We start from the raw sequence: 18,282 nt of genomic DNA, 5'->3' as shown, positions 1-18,282 counted from the left end.
TCCCAGCCTCAATTTTCTCCACCTTGAAATGGGAATGAATCCTCGCTTTAACTGAGTGTGTTCTGTCTGCCATAAAAGGCGGTCCGTATTAGTGCTGTGCCCTCCACCCCAGGCCACTTGCGCCAAGTGAGACTCTCTCTCCCAGTGGCAGGGGTGTGGGGCCTAGTCTGGGGGCCCTGATCTGTCATCACCAGGAGCTCAAAGGTGGCTCTGGTCCTCAAAGGGCCCGATGGAACTCAAAGGGTCTGGCGAAGGATCTCGGGCTGGAGACAAGTTCCTCTTTTATTTCTGCTACTTCTAGGTGGGGAAGAAAAGACACCCCGTCTGAAACCAAGGATTGGCTGGCAATCCATGTACAGGCTGCACCCACTCTAAGCAAAGGCGCCTTAGATTCACTATGCTTGTCATTCACTCGCTCATTTTATTAGAGGGACTGACAGCGGAAACGGAGAGAGACCGAGCTGTCCTATTGACCTGACTGAGTGGGAAAACGAGACCCGGGGACAGAAAGAGGGCGGCAGGGGGCGCAGAGACGCACAAAGTCAGCTTGGCGCCACCACCCACTCTGCCTTTTCCTGCCGGCAGGAACGGCGCCGGGAATCTGCGCATGCGCTCTCCGCCCCTCCGGGCCTGCAGGCGGGGTGCCTGCTGTGGGTGGAGATGCTGTCCGCGCACGCGTGCTCGCTCACTTCTGTGTCTGGTGAGGTTGGCGAGGCCCCTGCAGAGCTGGCCGCGCCCTCTGGTCTGGCCCTTAGGGGGTGACTGTAATGTGATGTTGACAAAGCGGTGTGTGACAGCGACTGGTCGCAGAGGGAAGAGGAGGTGGTTTAGGCAGGCGCAGAGTCCTCAGCAGTAGACGGGCAGCTGTGGTAGCTCCTTTCGGCTGTGGGGCGACTGAAAACCAGAGGTCAGAAGGGAGTGGGGGTGTTAGACCCAAAGGAAACTCCTCCCAATCCCATCCTCACATCTCCACGCCCAAAAGGGGCTCAGTCCAAGGTCCAGTCACTTCTCAGATCATCCCCCCAAAGGGAAGCTAGACTTGGACAGTAACCGCGCGGCCCCCCGAACCCCCCCCCCAGTCTTCCAGTCCCTTCCAGGGCCCGCTCCACACTCTGGGGGACTCTGGGTAAGACAGGGGGTCCCGTGGGGCGGGGTGGGGTGCGGTTGAAACACCTGCTGTGGAGCGGCCCTGGCAGCCTGGATGAACCTCTGCCTTCATCATGGGTGTCGAAGGAAGACCTCAGATAGGCCTGAAACGTGCTGTGAAGAGTGTTTTCAGACCACCTATCAGCAAGTGAAGCTTGAAGGAGGTGCGAAGCTGCCCAGTTCATAGGGTTAAAACTGACCCCAGACCCCAGCAATAAAAAACAACATGGATGGGTTCAGAGGTATTATACTAAGTGAAATAAGTCAGACAGGGAAAGACAAATATCTTATGCTATCACCTACATGTGGAACCTAAAAAATAAACAAATGAACCAACAAAACAAAAATAGACTCATAGAAACAGAACAAAGTGGTTGCCAGAGGGGTGGGTGTGGGGGGTATGGGTGAAAAAGGTGAAGGGGAATAAGAGGTACAGATGATCAGTTATAAAGTAACTAAGCCACAGGGATGTGATGGACAGCACAGGGAATATCGTAAATAATACTGTAATAACTTTGCATGGTGACACATGGGTACTAGACTTAGTGTGGGGATCACATAGTAAGGTATATAAGTGTCACTACGTTGTACACCTGAAACAAATATACTATTATATGCCAACTATACATTAATAACATGTTTTTTTTTTACAGGCAGGTCGGGTGAGTATGGGCAAGGCTAATAACATGTTTCAAAAAAGAATGAAAGGGAAAGGAGCCATTGGCTGCTCCAGCTGCAGGGGTGACAGACATCATAGAGGCTTTAGGGACCTTCAAGCCTAATACTTCTTCTTTTTCAAAATGTAGCTTTATTGTTGAAAGTATTACAGATGTCCCTCCTTTTTCCCCCCATTGACACCCTCCTCCCCCCTCCTCCTCCCCCTTCACTGTACTGTTGCCTGTGTCCATTGGTTATACATATATGCATATAAGTTCTTTGGTTTATCTCTTCCCAACCCCAACCCTCCTTCTCTCCAAGGTTTGTCAGTCTGTTCCCTACTTCCTTGTCTCTGGATCTATTTTGTTCATCAGTTTAATTTGTTCATTAGATTCTACATATAAGTGAGATCATGTGATACTTGTCTTTCTCTGACTGGCTTATTTCGCTTAGCATAATACTCTCCAGGTCCCTCCATGTGGTCTCAAAGGGTAAGAGATCTCTCTTTCTTACAGCTGCATAGTACTCCACTGTGTAAATGTACCACAGCTTTTTTATCCACTCATCTACTGATGGACACTTGGGCTGTTTCCAGATCTTAGCAATTGTAAATAGTGCTGCTATGAACATAGGGGGTACATATATTTTTTCTGTTTGGTGTTTCACGCTTCTTAGGATATATTCCTAGAATTGGGATCACTGGGTCAAAATGCAGTTCTATTTTTAATTTTTTGAGGAAACACCATATTGTTTTCCATAGTAGCTGCACCAGTCTGCATTCCCACCAGCAGTGGACTAGAGTCCCCTTTTCTCCAAATCTTTGCTAGCACTTGTTGTTTGAAGATTTGTTGATGGCAGTCATTCTGTCTAATGCTTCTTGTGAGTGAAGATCCTGAGGCCCAATCATACTATTTAACACTGATATATGACATGTCAGGCTCTGTTGTGAGTGTATTTACTCTGTTGATCCTCACCACAACCATATGATTACAATCATTCTTGGTTTACAAGTGAAGAAATTGAGTACTAAAAAGTGTTTTTTGGTTTGTTTGTTGTTGTTGTTTTTTTATTGATTTGAGAGGGTGGGGGGAGAGACATCGATTTGTTGTTCCACTTATTTGTGCATTCATTGGTTGCTTCTTGTATGTTCCCTGACCAGAGATCAAACTCACAATCTTGGTCTTGGGGACCATGCTGTAACCAACTGACCTAACCAGGCTAGGGCGGGTACTGAAAAGTTAAGCCACTTTCCAAAGTCACATAACTAGTAAGGAGCAAAGAGGAACTTCAAATTCAGACATTCTGGCTCCAGGGGCCGCACCCTTATGAACACAAACTCTGCTGCTCTGGGTAAGAGACCAGATAAGAGAGACCCAGGAAAAAAGGTCAAATTTGGAACTCATTTCCTGAGTGCCTACTCCCACACTATTGTGTTTCTTTCACACTGTTTTCATCTTCCCCCAGAGAGGAAAGAATTGCTGGTTGAGGAAACTGAGGCAGAGAGGTTCCATATCTTGCCCCAGCTCACACAGACAGTAGTTGGACTGTGTTGATGAAGCAACTTGAGTCAGGTGACTACTTAACCTAGACAAATGATGAAATCTAGATCTCCTATCGCCCAATCTTGCCCCCGCCCCCCTTTTTTTACTATGTGCATTTTAACAAACATGTATTTGTTTGTTCAGTGAATGTTTGTTGTTCCAGGCGTTCTTGGAGGCACTTAGTATTCAGTATTGAACAAAATAGACGAGGTCCCTGTCCTCATGTCTCTGAGGGAGGGTGTCAAAGATACCAAGGCGGACAGTAGTTAAAACAGTGAAGACAGATTTTATTCAGTCATTACTAACAGTAGGAAAAAAAGCTGAGCCCCATTTCCATTTGTGAAGGGGTGACTGGTCATTTTAAAGGAGGGAGAGGAGCCCTGGTTCCCCGGTTAGAGCGTTGGCCTGCAGACCAGAGTCTAGGGTTCAATTCCCGGTCAAGGGCACATACCTCGGTTGTGGTTTCAATCCCTGGCCCCAGTAGGGGTCGTGCGGGAGGCAACCAATCAATGCGTCTCTGTCACATCTCTCTCTCCCTCCCTCCCTCCATCTAAAAAAAAAAATCAATGGAAAGAGGATTAAAAATAGTAATAATAATAAAATAAAGGAGAGAGAGGAGCAAGCAGAGGTTCAGTGGAGTCAGGAAAGTGAGGAATTACAAAGGGTTGGTCAGGGTAAGTACAGTTAGGCCCGCTGTGTCTGCTAGCTGTCAATTATTGAAGTTGGGAGTCTATCCTCCCACAGAGATCAGGAGATAGAGACCCTAGGCTTCCTGGTGGTTGCATTTCAAAGGAATGGTCCTTGAGAGAGACACAATGGAGTTGTAGGAGATACATCTCCATCTCAAAGGGACAGGGGAAGAATTCACAGCTGGAAACCCCTTTCAGTAATGCTCTAAGCAGGGGAGGTCAGGGGCCTTTGTCAAGTGAGCTTTTCCAGAAGGGAATTGGGTCATCCCATGGATTAGGCTTCTAGAAGCCAAGCTAAAGTTTGGCTTAGTCCTTTTGTGCAGGGATAGGGGTGGGTGGAGTGGGCTTTTTTCCAACAATACTGCGAGGTCACATTGACATAGTATGACCCAAAGCCTCAAGTATAAAAACAATTCTTATCCACAGAGTATTCCCAGGGTTCAGAGGTTATCTCCCAAGAACCAGCCAAGGGCCAGTCCTGAAGACAGGCCTTCCTTCAGAATTTGCGAGGTTTGAGCAGCCCAGGCTTACTGAGTTAAGCAGGGGTGAGTGTTTGAATGGAGTGTTCTTTTTGCAGTTCTCAAGGGAGGTGGAATCAACAATAAACATGTAAATTCAACTTTCAGGTAGTGATGATATGAAAGACCTGGGAGATCTGGAGAAGGGATTGTCGTGGTGAAGTAAGAACCTGAACATGCAAAGGTCTGGGAAGGAGAGCAGTCCAGAGGGAAGAGCGTGTGAGTAAATCTGAGGCAGGACTGGGCTTGTCTTCTGCTAGGGCAGGAGTGAAGGCCAGTGTTCTGGAATGCAGGTAACCCAGCGAGAGCAGTGAATAAGAGCAGGGCCAGGATAATAGCAATCTGAGGTCTTGGATATAGACAGGGGCCAAATCGCAAATCACATCAGGACCGCCCCCTACATAAAGTCATGCAAGTTTTCACTGTATAGAACACCTTGCACTGATGGGGTGAGAACGGGGATCTACAAGTCAACCTCTCCTGTGCTCACCCAGCTGTGCTGTGCATCCTGGTGCAGGGCTGCATGAGCCAGGAGGAGCAGTCCCTTTTTCTATTAAACATAGCTAGCTGCACTGTGAGCCAGAGAGGCTGTCTCTGCCCAGAAGGGCACCTTTGTCTAAATAGAATGAAGGTGCTAGACGGGCGAGCTGTGGCTAGTGTGCCAGGTGCTGAGCTAGTGGTTGCCAGGGTAGCAGATCAGTTGAGATTACTGAAAAAGCTGAGCAGGTGTGTTTAAAAAGAGCACCACGAACAATGAATGTATGCTACCTTCTTACAGGGCCCATAGCGCTGGTGCGGTGGGCGGGGGTGTTCAACCCCTCCACGGACAAACCGCAGCTGACGACTGAACAAGCGAGAGTATATGTCTGTTACTGGTACTTCATTGTGACTTCATGTAGATGAATGAACCCATTTTCCTCCTCCTCCTGTATCCCCTTCCCTCTCCCTCTTCAGGCTCTTCCTGGGTCTCTCTCCTGTTGCTTTTGTTTCCTTGACCTGAACTCTTTTTTTTATCCTCATCCGTGGACATTTTTCCATTTTTTTGTTCAGATAGAGTGGGAGGGAGAGAGGAAGAGAGAGAGAGAGAGAGAGAGAAACATTGACATCAGAGGGACACATCAACTAGTTGCCTCCCGCACGACCCCAACCAGGGCCAGGGACGAATCGAAACCAAAGTACGTGCCCTTGACCAGAATCGAACCCGTGACCCATTGGTCCATGGGCTGACGCTCTAACCACTGAGCAAAACTGGCCAGGGTAGCTTAACCTGAACTCTTAATTACTTGGTGCAGTACATGCAAAAATGTCTTCAGTGATTTCTCCAAAATCAGGTAGAGAAAACAGACAAGTGTTTAACTTATTTTATTATTTTTTAAAAATGGCCCTGGCCGGTTTGGCTCAGCGGTTAGAGCATCGGCCTGCGGTCCGGAGAGACCCGGGTTCGGTTCCCGCTGAGGGCACGTACCTCGGTTGCAGTTTGTCCCCGGCCCTGGTTGGTCATGCGGGTGGCAGCCACTCGATGTGTCCCTTTCACGTCGATGTTTCTCTCTCTCTCTTCCTCTCTCTCCCTCCCACTCTATCTGAACAAATTGTAAGTTTTTGTAAGTTTTGTTGTTGTTTTTTATCCTCACCCGAGGATATTTTTCCATTTTTTGTACAGATAGAATGGGAGGGAGAGAGAGGAAGGGAGAGAGAGTGAGAAACATCGACGTGAAGGGACACATCGAGTGGCTGCCACCCGCACGACCAACCAGGGCCGGGGACAAACTGCAACCGAAGTACGTGCCCTTAGCGGGAACCGAACCCGGGGCTCTCCGGACCGCAGGCCGATGCTCTAACCGCTGAGCCAAACTGGCCAGGGCTTCTCTCTAAAATAAATAAAGGGAAAAAATTTTAAAAAATGTTTTTATTGCTTTTTTAGAGAGAGAGAGAGAACCATGGATGTGAGAGAGATGCATTAATCGGCTGCCTCCTGCATGCCTCCTACTGGGGATCGAGACCACAACCTGGGCATGTGCCCTGACCGGGAATTGAACCCGGACCTCTCAGTCCGTGGGAGGACACTCAATCCAAAGAGCCACATTGGCCAGGCAGTGTTTAATTTATTGAGTTATTGATTTGTACATCTCTATCTTATGAAATGGATTTGAACCAACTGTCAACTCCAAGATCTATCGTTTTCTGCTACTATACCAGGGTGGACAATAGAACTACACTAGGGCAAGATGACGATAAGAATCCCTTTTATTTATTTTGCTTTAAAATTTTTTATATTATAAAGTTGTTTTATTATAGTTGTTTTATTATCTTCTTTTCAAATGTGCAGAAAAGTAGATAATACTATAAAACACCCCTAGTTTTATCAAATCTTCACATTTTTGTCAGATTTGATTTTTGAAAAGAAAGCAGGCGCTCTTCCCAGGTGCATCTCCTTTCCTCTCCCAGTTACCACTGTTCTGAACTTAGAGTTCACATGGACAGGCCTCTTAAGTGGCAGAAAAAGTGTCATGAGCCCTGGCCAGTTTGGCTCAACGGTTAGAGCATTGGCCTGCGGTCCAGAGAGACCCAGGTTCAGTTCCTGCTAAGGGCACGTACCTCGGTTGCAGTCTGTTCCTGGCCCTGGTTGGGTCGTGTGGGTGGCAGCCACTCGATGTGTCCCTTTCACGTCGATGTTTCTCTCTGTCTCTTCCTCTCTCTCCTTCCCACTCTATCTGAACAAAAAATTAAAAAGTGTCCTCAGGTAAGGATAAAAAACAAAATAAAACTGAAAGGATATTAGCAAAGAAATAATTTAAAAAAAAGAAAAAGTGTCATGATCCCCATGTGACTCAAGAAGAAACAAAGATCCAGAGAATGAAGGGACGGGACCCCAAGACCACAAAGGGACAGAGGCCTAGGCTGACTGACTCCCAGCTCAGTGCAGTTTCCACTGCTTAGTGGTAATCTGGGTGGTACTGTGAGTCATATCAAGAAAATAAGTTTAAGTAACTGGAGAGCAAGCAAGTGGGGGGGGGGGGAGAGTGGAGTTGAGGGGTAGGAAGAAAGGATAGACAAGGGAGGACAAAATAAAAGGGTAGTTTTTAGAATCTTAATTTTTCTAATATAAGTTTACTGTATTAGTCATTTTTAGCCCATAATTAAAACATGATAGCATAGTACGGTGCATTTTATTCATAAGGTTTTAAAGTTATTTATGAATTAAGTGAAATTACAGTCAGCTGGAATATGACATGATAAGTTGGTTATTCTTTTTAGAGGTGACCCAGAGATCTTTAGTTTGAAGGCAATGGCTTTTTTTTGGCTAAGGGTTTTTGGGTGCTTATTTGTCACATGAGTAACTTGGAAAGTAGGAGCAGAATAGTAAAGGTTCTATTCAACAGTATATAGTTCATGACTTTTGGGAGGCTTCTGAAACCTTTTACGCCAGGTGACTAATAAGATTTTTTTTTCGAAGGAAAAACTGCTTATAGTAAGTTCAGAGACATGCAGGTAAACCATTTGTTCTCAAGCTGAATGAAGATCATGACATGCTAACAGTTGTTTATTTTGTTTAGTTTTTCAGTGTGCATTTTGCATTTTCTTTTCAGCAATTCCTTTATGATCACCTTCCTTTCTTGTTTCACTCCTCCCTCTTCTAAAAAAAAAAAAGGTTGGGAAATTTATGAATACCCAGGAAAACCTTTATTCTTATACCTCAACTACCTTTTCAAACCTGTCTCAGTTTTTAAAAAGCTAAGTGAAACAAACTGAGTATTTTCTGAGATAAGAATATTATTATCAATGCAGTTTTATGCAACAGACTGCTTACTGGAAATCTTTCTTGGTTGACAAGATGTATAGACTGCAGAAGGATGAAGAAAGAAAATAAGCAGATGAGCTTTTGGAAGCAGCAATAGTGTTCCTCAAAACTCAGAATAATTGCCGGTTGATAATTAATGAGACAGTCAAGTCAAAAAAAAATTTTTTTTTTCTTTGGTGGTACGTGCCCCTAGCTGGAACCGAATCCGGGACTCTCTGGTCCGCAGGCCGACGCTCAACCACTGAGCCAAACTGGCCAGGGCTCAAGTCAAATTTTTTTAATCCTCACCCGAGGACATTTTTCCATTTTTTGTTCAGATAGAGCAGGAGGGAGAGAGAGGAAGAGAGAGAGAGAGAGAAACACCGATATGAAAGGGACACATCGAGTGGCTGCCACCCGCACAACCAACCCAGGCCGGGGACAAACTGCAACCGAGGTTCGCGCCCTTAGCGGGAACCGAACCCGGGTCTCTCTGGTCCGCAGGCCGACGCTCCAACCGCTGAGCCAAACCGGCCAGGGCTCAAGTCAAAATTTTAAGTTAGCTTCCCAAATGACTTAGCTACCCCACTGCAAGTATCTCTAATTTTTCTGAGTAGAATCTTTAATTATTCTTTCTATAATTTAAAGGTACAGCATTTGACTGGACTATATTAGGCAGTGGGAAAAATATTTAAAACTAAATCCATATTAAAATTAAGATTTGTTTTCAAGTGGATGTCCATTAAAAGTAGAAAAATATTTGGGAAAAGTATGTGTGTGTGTTTTCTTATACGGCTACTAATTATATAATATGAGGAGACAAGTTCATTTCCCTTTTTGTTGTGGAGGCTCCATGTTCAGGGCAATTGCTTTTTTAATCTTGGCTCTCTAACCCCCCACCCCGCCCCCTTCGTTTGAATACTTGTAAGCTTTTTTTTAAGTTAGTGTCAGCAAATTAACTGAAGTTACAATTCCATACTGGGACAAATTTAAGTTACTGAGTATAGTACTGCTTTTTTAGTTTAAAAATGCATGACTTGGGGTTTTAAAGTAAAAATTAGAGTTATTTGTAGATAAACGAAAAATGTTGCACCACTGACTGAAATAAAACTCTTGGGATAACTTTAGTGGGGGGATTCAAATACCCAAATAGCTAACATTTTACTCCTTTTAAACAATTGACATGCCCTAAGAATTCTCATCACATTGTTTGCCAGATTATAAAATACTTATTTTTAAAATTAAATTTATATATCGACTTTCTTATCAATCATCATATTGTGCAATCAAAATGAAGAGTTCTTTGGTTTGTTTGAACAGTGTGTAAGAGCCTCCAAATAACTTTTTAAGACTTGTTTAGCTTTGTGGGTGATTTTTTCATGCAAATAAGTAAGGGTGGGTTTTATATTTTGTAGACGTTTTCGGTCCTATTTTAACATTTCTTTGTATGGCAGTATGTATATAGTGTGTTAAATTCCTCAAAACTCTCCTCAAAAACCTTTGAAGTTAATACTTTTGTGCAACTGTGTTTTGAATAAAGCCATGACAGTGTTAAAACAAACAAAAACACGGTACTTCTGATTGTTCTTTTATTGTTTCTGACTGTTCCCTGTTTTTTTGTGTTTTGTGACTGCTGTAACTTAAAAGTTTTGAAATTGAATTGCTTCAAATAAATTGAAGATTTGATGTTAAAAAGGGGGGGGGGGCAGAGCCAGGGAAGGGAGCTGTATGGCTTTAAATTTGCCTGTGACTCTCAACTGGAACTTCAAAAAACACTGATGCCTGGGACCCACCCCCAGAGGTTCGAATGTATTTGGCCTGCTGGGCTGCCTGGGCAGGAGGATGTTGAAAGCTTCCCAGCTGATTTTGGACTTTGGTTGCATATAATTGAGTAAGCAAAGCGATTTGTCAGGCAGTGAAACCGTTGAGGGGGCGGTACTCAAAGGCTGTTTTGTTAACATTAATAAGATCTTAGACCTCAAAGCCTGGCTTGATAATACAATGTAAATAAGGTATTGAGATCTTAGCCCCAGATCTATGGACAAAAATGGGCTAAAATGAGAGGTGATAATCTGGTTTCCTCAGTGCTGTTCATACTAGTCATAAACTATTGTGTTCAGTTACGGGGTTTTTACTTGAAGGGGAGAGCAGCAATTTTCACAATGACTACCAGTAAACCCCCACAGGGTAATATAATTCAGCAAACATTCTCTAAGTATTTCCTTTATTCAGGGTCTATGTTGCATGAAAGTAAGAGAGATGGAGAAACCACAATCTTTGCCTTCAAGCTCAGACTGACCGGCAACCCAGACACATATACAATAAACACAAAGTGCTTGAATGCTAGAGATTAGTCCAAAGCGTGAGGGAACAGAGGGAAGACAACACCTAACTCCACCTCGAGGAGAATATGGGAGGGTTTCACAGGAGTGCTGCATGAGCTGGGTCTTAAAGGAAGAGTAGTAGTTGGCTGAAGGCATCCTTGAGGCTGAGGGTTAGGAAGAGCATGCGCAAAGGCTCAGATGTAAGTGCACCTACAGAAGGGCAAATAGTTTGGTGCAGTAGAAGCACAGGGAGTAAATATATGGTGGAGGAGAAGCAGGTGATGAGGCTGGAAAGATAGGCCTGTGTGCCATGTGGGGGGTAGGGGTCAGGGCCTCACCTTGCAGGCAGCACAGGCAGTCATCAAAGGGAGGAGTGTGTGGAGAACAGAGAGGTCCTAATGGAGGAGAGGGCATCTAACTTAGGGCTTGGAAGGCGAGTAGAAATTTACCGGGCAGGGACGTGGGATGAATGGGGGTTGGGAGAGGAGGGGGAACAGTGTGAGCGAAGGAATGAAGGCAGGATGAGCCTGATGTGTCAGGTGCAGTGAAGGAACCAACAATCTGGTAGAAATGATGGAAACCATCTGGGGCACTTTTTGAAAATATCACTGCCTGGGCCCTACTTCCCCTCCTCCGGTAGAGATTCTGATTGATATTGTCTGCGGGTGGGGCCCAGGCCTTAATCCCCCCCCCCCATTTTTTACTTTATTATTTTTAAACTTACCTTTATTGTTGAATGTATTACAGATGTACCCCCTTTTTCCACCATTGACCCCACCTCCCCATTCCCACCCCACTCCTGCCTTCCCCACACTATTGTCTGTGTCCATTGGTTCTGCACACATGCATAGAAGTTCTTTGGTTTCTCTCTTCCCGCCCTCCCTCCCCCCTTCCCTTTGAGGTTCATCAGCCTAACAACCAATTTGTACTTCTTAATCCCTTCACCTTTTTCATCCATCCTCCCAATCCCCCTCCCATCTAGCAACCAACAAAAAGTTCCCTGTATCTATGAGTCTGTTTTAAAATTTTTGTTTTCTTTATTGATTTTTAGAGAGAGAGGGAGAGGAAGAGAGATAGAAACATCAATGAGAGAGAACATCGACTGGCCGCCTCCTACATACCCCCCACTGGGGATCGGGCCCACAACCTGGGCATGTGCCCTGACCAGGAATCAAACCAGCGACCTCTTGGTGCCTGGGTGGACACTCAACCACTGACCCACACCAGCCGGGCTTTTTTTCCCCCATTAGTTTAAAAAGTCTCCCAGGTGATCCTAATATACAGCTGGGCTTGAGAGCCGTAGCTGTAGGGGAGCTGGTTAGGACACGAGTGGAAAGGTAGGCTAGAGCCAGATAACAGTGGTGATGAATTGGCTATCATTTATTGAATGTTAACTATGTGCCAAACATTTTTATTAATCTGTTTAATCCTCACCATCCTGTGAGGATAGGTACTATTATCTTTATGTGGCAGATGAGTAAATAATAATTTGACCAAAGTCCTATATTAAAGTAAGTGGCAGGCAGTCTGGCTTCCTAGCATATCATAGCAAGACTTGTATTCCAAGCCAAAGAGCTTGGGTTTGCTTCTGTGACCATCTTGACTAATTTAGTTTGTATCTGTCCAGAATTTCTTTATGCATATATAAACAAATATGAATATGTATTCCTCTGTTTCGTACACAGAAGGTAGCATACTAGATAGACTGTTCTGTATCTTGCTTTATTAACAAAATATCCTGGAAATCTTTACAAATCAGTACATAGAAAGCTTCCTCATTCTTTTTTTTTTTTTACAGCTTCTTAGCATTCATTTGTGTTCATGTACCATAATTTATTTAATCTTGTGGTGTTTCCAGTTTCTATCAAAATGCTATAATAAATAACCTTGTATATGCATCATTTTTGCATATTCCCAGAAATGGAATTGCTGGGTCAAGGGGTATATGTGTAATTTGTAATTTTAATAGATATTGCCAAATTGTCCTACATAGGTCTTGTTCTATTTTCATTCCTACCTGTAGTGAATGACAGTATGTAGGCACTTTTTTTGGTAAACAAGTTTTATTAATCATTTCAAAGGTCAATGAAATTGAAGAACTCCTAGCAGAACTGATCAAGGCAGGAAAAGTGAAAATTAAAATCACTACTACCAGGAATAAAAATTAGGACATCACTGCATAGCATACAGATATATGAGGGATAATAAGTAAACACACCCAGCTGGTGTGGCTCAGTGGCTTGAGCATCATTCCATGGGCTGAGAGGACCTGGTTTGATTCCCTGTCAGGGCACATGCCCGGGTTTAGGGCTCAATCCTCAATAGGGGGTGTGCAGGAGGCAGCCGATGGATGTTTCTCTCTCATATCAATGTTTCTATCTCTCCCTTCCTCTCTCTCTAAAAAATAAATAAAAACATATTAAAAAAATAAATGGCCCTCGCCGGTTTGGCTCAGCGGTTAGAGCATTGGCCTGCGGTCCTGGTTGGGTCGAGGGGGTGGCAGCAACTAGATGTGTCCCTTTCACGTCGATGTTTCTCTCTCCCTCTCCCTCCCACTCTATCTGAACAAAAAATGGAAAAGTGTCCTCGGGTGAGGATAAAATAAATAAACAAACAAACAAATAAACAAACACAATAAACAACTTGAACAATTATTTTATTTTATTAAAAAAAATTTTATTTTTGTTACAGATGTTTCTCCTTTTCTACCCCATTGATACCCTCCTCCCCATTCCCCCCACCCCATCCCCGACTTTGTTGTCCATGTCCATTGGTTATGCGTACATGCATATAAGTTTTGTGGTTTATCTCTTCCCTTCTTCCACCACCCTCTCTTCTGAGGGTTGTCAGTCTGTACCCTACTTTCGTGTTTCTGAGTCTACCCTATTCCTTAGACTGTTATGTTCATTATATTCCATAAATAAGTGAGATCATGTGGTATTTGTCTTTTTCTGCTTGGCTTGTTTCACTTAGGATAATACTTTCCAGGTTCCTCCATGTCATCTCAAAGGACAAGAGATCTATCTATCTTTCTTTCTTTCTTTCTTTCTTTCTTTCTTTCTTTCTTTCTTTCTTTCTTTCTTTCTTTCTTCTTTCTTAAATTTTTTAAATTATTTTTTTTTGTTACAGATGTTTCTTCTTTTTTACCCCATTGGCACCCCCCTCCCCACCCCACCCCCCACCCTGTCCCCAGCTTTGTTGTCCATGTCCATTGGTCATGCACACATGCATATAAGTTCTGTGGTTATCTCTCCCATCCCCCCACCCCCTCTTCTGAGGATGTCAGTCTGTGCTTACTTCCATGTTTCTGGGTCTACCGTATTCCTCAGACTGTTATGTTCATTATATTCCGTATATAAGTGAGATCATGTGGTATTTGTCTTTTTTCTGCTTGGCTTATTTCACTTAGGATAATACTTTCCAGGTCCCTCCATGTAGTCTCAAAGGATAAGAGGTCTTTCTTACAGCTGCGTAGTACTCCATTGTGTATATGTACCACAGCTTTTTTATTCATTCATCTACTGATGGACACTTGGGCTGTTTCCAGATCTTAGCTATTGTGAATAGTGCTGCTACAAACATGGGGGTACATATATTCTTTCTGATTGGTGTTTCAGGCTTCTTAGGGTATGTTCCTAGAAGTGGGATCACTGGATCAAATGGCAATTCAATGTTTAGTTTTTTGAGGTAATACCATAGTGTTTTCCATAGTGGCTGCACCAGTCTGCATTCCCACCAGCACTGTACTAGAGTCCCCTTTTCTCCACACCCTCGCCAACACTTGTTGTTTGATGATTTGTTGATGGCGGCCATCTGACAGGTATGAGGTGATACCTCGAGATCTTTCCTTCTTACAGCTGCATAGTACTCCATTGTGTATATGTACCACAGCTTTTTTATCCATTTGTCTACTGATGGACACTTGGGCTGTTTCCAGATCTTAGCTATTATAAATAGTGCTGCTATGAACCAACTTGAACAATTTGATATCTTACATAAAATGAGCAAGTTCCCTGAAAATGAAATTAATGAGATTGACATCAGAAAAAATAGAAACTCTTAAGTGCTCCATAACTATTAAAGAAATTGCATTCAACAACATTCACCCACAAAACACTTCAGGCCCAGATAGTGTGACCACTGAATAAATCTAACATATCAGGATTAATCAATATCAATCCTACATGATAATTTACAGAAAAGAGAGGATGAGGGATATTTCTCACCTTATTTTATGATGTCAGCTTACTGTGACCAAAAGTTGATTAGCTATATCTTCTCAGGTTCATTTGGAGAGTCGTGTTTTTCAAGGAATTAGCCCGTTTTAATCTACATTGTGAAATTTATTGGCATAAGTTGTTCATAACACTGTTTTAATATTTGCAATGCCCATAAGATCTATAGGAATATCCTTTTTATTCCTGACATTTGTTATCAGTATCTTGTCTTTATTCTTGATTAGTTTTTCTAGGTGTTTATCAATTTTTAAGATAAATTTTTAATAACCAACTCTTGGTTATTGATATTTTTGTACATTTGTTTCTCTGTGTTTCTTTTCTGTACTTCCTTTTTTACCCTTTTTCTTACTACCTTGGGTTTTTTTCCTAATAAAAAACTTGTATTTACTTAGAAGCATTCAGAATGTCAACAAAACAGCTGCAACTTTTTTTTTTTTGCAATTACAGTGGTATTCAGTTACATAACAATTATTTTGTATAAGCTGCATCAGAAACAACTGAAGATGCAAAAAACTGCTATCCTCATATATGAGCCCTGGCTGGTTTGGTTCAGCGGTTAGAGTGTTGGCTCAAGGACCAAAGAATCTTGGGTTTGATTCTGGTCAAGGGCTTGCACCTTGGTTGTGGTTCCATCCCCTGCCCTGTTTGGGGTTGTGTGGGAGGCAAGCAATTGATGTGTCTCTCGCACATCGATGTTTCTCTCTCTCTCTCTTTCACCCTCCCACTCACTCTAACTGAAGATAAATGGGAAAATATCCTTGGGTGAGGATTAAAAACAAACAAACAAAAAAAAGCAATGACACTGTACAGTTCAAAATCAAGTCTTACACAGCCTTACATTTCCATTTTTTTCTTTAAAAGTAGTAAGGTATATATAGGAGGTATAGACAAGGGGAAAAAACTGCACTAGAACCAACTGATTCATCATCATCACCTTCTTTATCGTCATCTTCCTCCTCTTTCTTATTTTTCTTGCTTTTTTCAGCCTTGACAACGTCCTTCTTTGCTGCACCAGGCTCTCCTTGAGCTCGATATGCAGCAATCTCCTTTCTGTATTTCTCCTTCAGCTTAGCAGCCTTCTTTTCATCAGCCTGCAGTGTGATTCTACATCTCTCCCAGCTTCTTGCAGTATCACCAATGGACAGGCTGGGATGCTCTCCTTTGATTATTGGGCAATTCTCAGAATAAAACAAGAAAAAGGCCAAAGGAGGCCTCTTGGGTGTATTGGGATCCTTGACCTCCTTTTTTGCTTCCCCTTTAGGAGGAATATAAGTTTTCCTTTCTTTCATAACAGGCCTTGTCCATCTTTTGCTTTGTCTTCAAAGTTTCCTTTCTCTTTAGCAGACATGGTCTTCCACTTCTCTGAGCACTTAGAAAACTGAGTTGACTAAAGCATCTGGGTGTTTCTTGTGCTCCTCCCGGCAAGTTTGCACAAAGAAAGCAAGTGATGACATTTTGCCTGTCAGCATCTTAGGATCTCCTCTGCCCACGTTTGTTTTTCATCAAGGAGCTCAGCGTTACCTAGTGCCGGTCCGGCTGGCACTTGCCCCCGGCACTGTCTCTATGGAGCTCAAGGTACTGCAATGGCCGTGAGAGGGGGAGCCAGCTACCGCTACACTGGGTTTTATTTGTTCTTCTTTTGCTGGTTCCTTAAGATGAATTGAAGTTCAGGCTTTTCGTCTGTCAAGACATGCACTCAAGATTATAAAACTTTCTTTCAGGACTGCTTTGGCTGTGCTTGCTAGTTTGTTTTTTTAATCCTCACCCGAGGACATATATATATATTTAATTGATTCAGAGAGAGGAAGAGAGAGAAAAACATCAATGTGAGAGAGAAACATCAATGTGAGAGAGAAACATCGATCAGTTGCCTCCCATTCATGCCGGAATCAGGGATCGAACCTGCAACCTAGGTATGTGCATGATATAGTTTATGCTCATTACTGTTCCATCTGAAATATTTTCTAATTTGATTTCTACATTGACTCTTCTGTTATTTAGTGATATACTACTTAATTTCCCAGCAGTTATAGATCTTCTAGTTATCATATTGTTATTTATGATGTCATGTATTTCCACCATGATCAGAGGATGACGTCAGTCCTTTAAAATTAATTAAGCTTACTCTATAGCTATGGATATGGTTAATTTTGGTAACTGTTGCAGTTCAAAAAAAATTTACTCTGTTGTCATTGACTGTGGTGTCCTATTTATGTCGATCAATAATTTTTCACATGTTTTATATCCTTCCAGATTCATGGACTGGGAAAAAATGCTTGGGTCTAAGTTCTTCTTAAATAAACTTGTAACCAATCCATCTTTACTTTTGGATGCACTCTTACTTCCACAGGTACCTGGTGCTGTTAATTTCGGAGTCTTTTGGGGATTCCACTTCCAATATGTTTTGTACTGGTCTCAGGCAATGTTGTGGCTGGAACAGCCCTTGTGCTCTTACTGTGATTGCAAGACGCCCTTCAGCAATGACCATCAGGAAACTTTGACAAGATATAGGTTTATTACTCACCAGACCTGGAAATTACATAGTGCCCACCAGGGCCACAGAGGGAGAGGGGAAGGAGGAGAGGAAGGCTCGGCCTGGGGTTCTATTTTTATTGGGGTCAAGGGTAGGAGCATAGGGTTTTGCTGGCTCACTCTTTGTTAGTGAATTTAAAACATAAGAGTGGAAATCTAAAACGTGGTTAAAAGAAAACAAACGTATAGCCCAAATGGTCAGTTAATGAAATCATTCCATTCAATCAGAAAAAGAATTTTTAATTGAATTCATTGTGGTGACACTGGTTAATAAAATTATACAGGTTTCAGGTATACAATTCTACAATACATCATCTCTATATTGTATTGTGTATTTATCACCCCATAAACTTGGTGGCTTAAAACAATAAAAATGTATACTTTCTCTCAAAAAAGAAAAAGGAGATCAACCAAGATCTCTAAAACAAATAAGCCTCAGTTAGGGAAAGCGCCTGGCTCTTATCTAGTCCTGTGGCTGGGAATGTGTTTAATGGAAGTGGGTGCCTCTTTGAATGGATGTCTCAGGCAATCAAAGTTTAAATCAGGCACTTACATTACAAAAGAGAATAAAAACCAAATATCAGAGCTTACACTGTGCAATATTATGCTGATTTTCATCCTCTCAGCTGCTAGTAACGGATTTAACTTTCTTTTTTTTATTCTTATCTTTATTGTTTTTTTAAATTTATTTTTTATTTTTTTATCTTTATTGTTGAATGTATTACAGATGTTCCTCACTTTTTTCCCCATTGACGCCTTCCTCCCCATTCCCACCTCCCTCCTGCCTTTTCCCACACTGTTGTGTGTCCATTGGTTATGCATATAAGTTCTTTGGTTTATTTCATCCCGTCCCCCAACC

The 18,282-nt window shown here is 42.8% G+C and overlaps 1 pseudogene; it reads right to left on the bottom strand.

Moving 5' to 3' along the window:
- Positions 1-846: 846 nt before the first annotated feature.
- On the bottom strand, positions 847-16,375 carry LOC118635432 (annotated as a pseudogene).
- Between the last annotated feature and the right edge of the window lie 1,907 nt (positions 16,376-18,282).

This window comes from Molossus molossus, unplaced genomic scaffold (genome assembly GCF_014108415.1).
Source record: "Molossus molossus isolate mMolMol1 unplaced genomic scaffold, mMolMol1.p scaffold_m16_p_2, whole genome shotgun sequence".
Taxonomy (NCBI): domain Eukaryota; kingdom Metazoa; phylum Chordata; class Mammalia; order Chiroptera; family Molossidae; genus Molossus; species Molossus molossus.
Note: the sequence above shows the minus strand (reverse complement) of the source record. Positions and strands in the feature narration are given on the sequence as shown.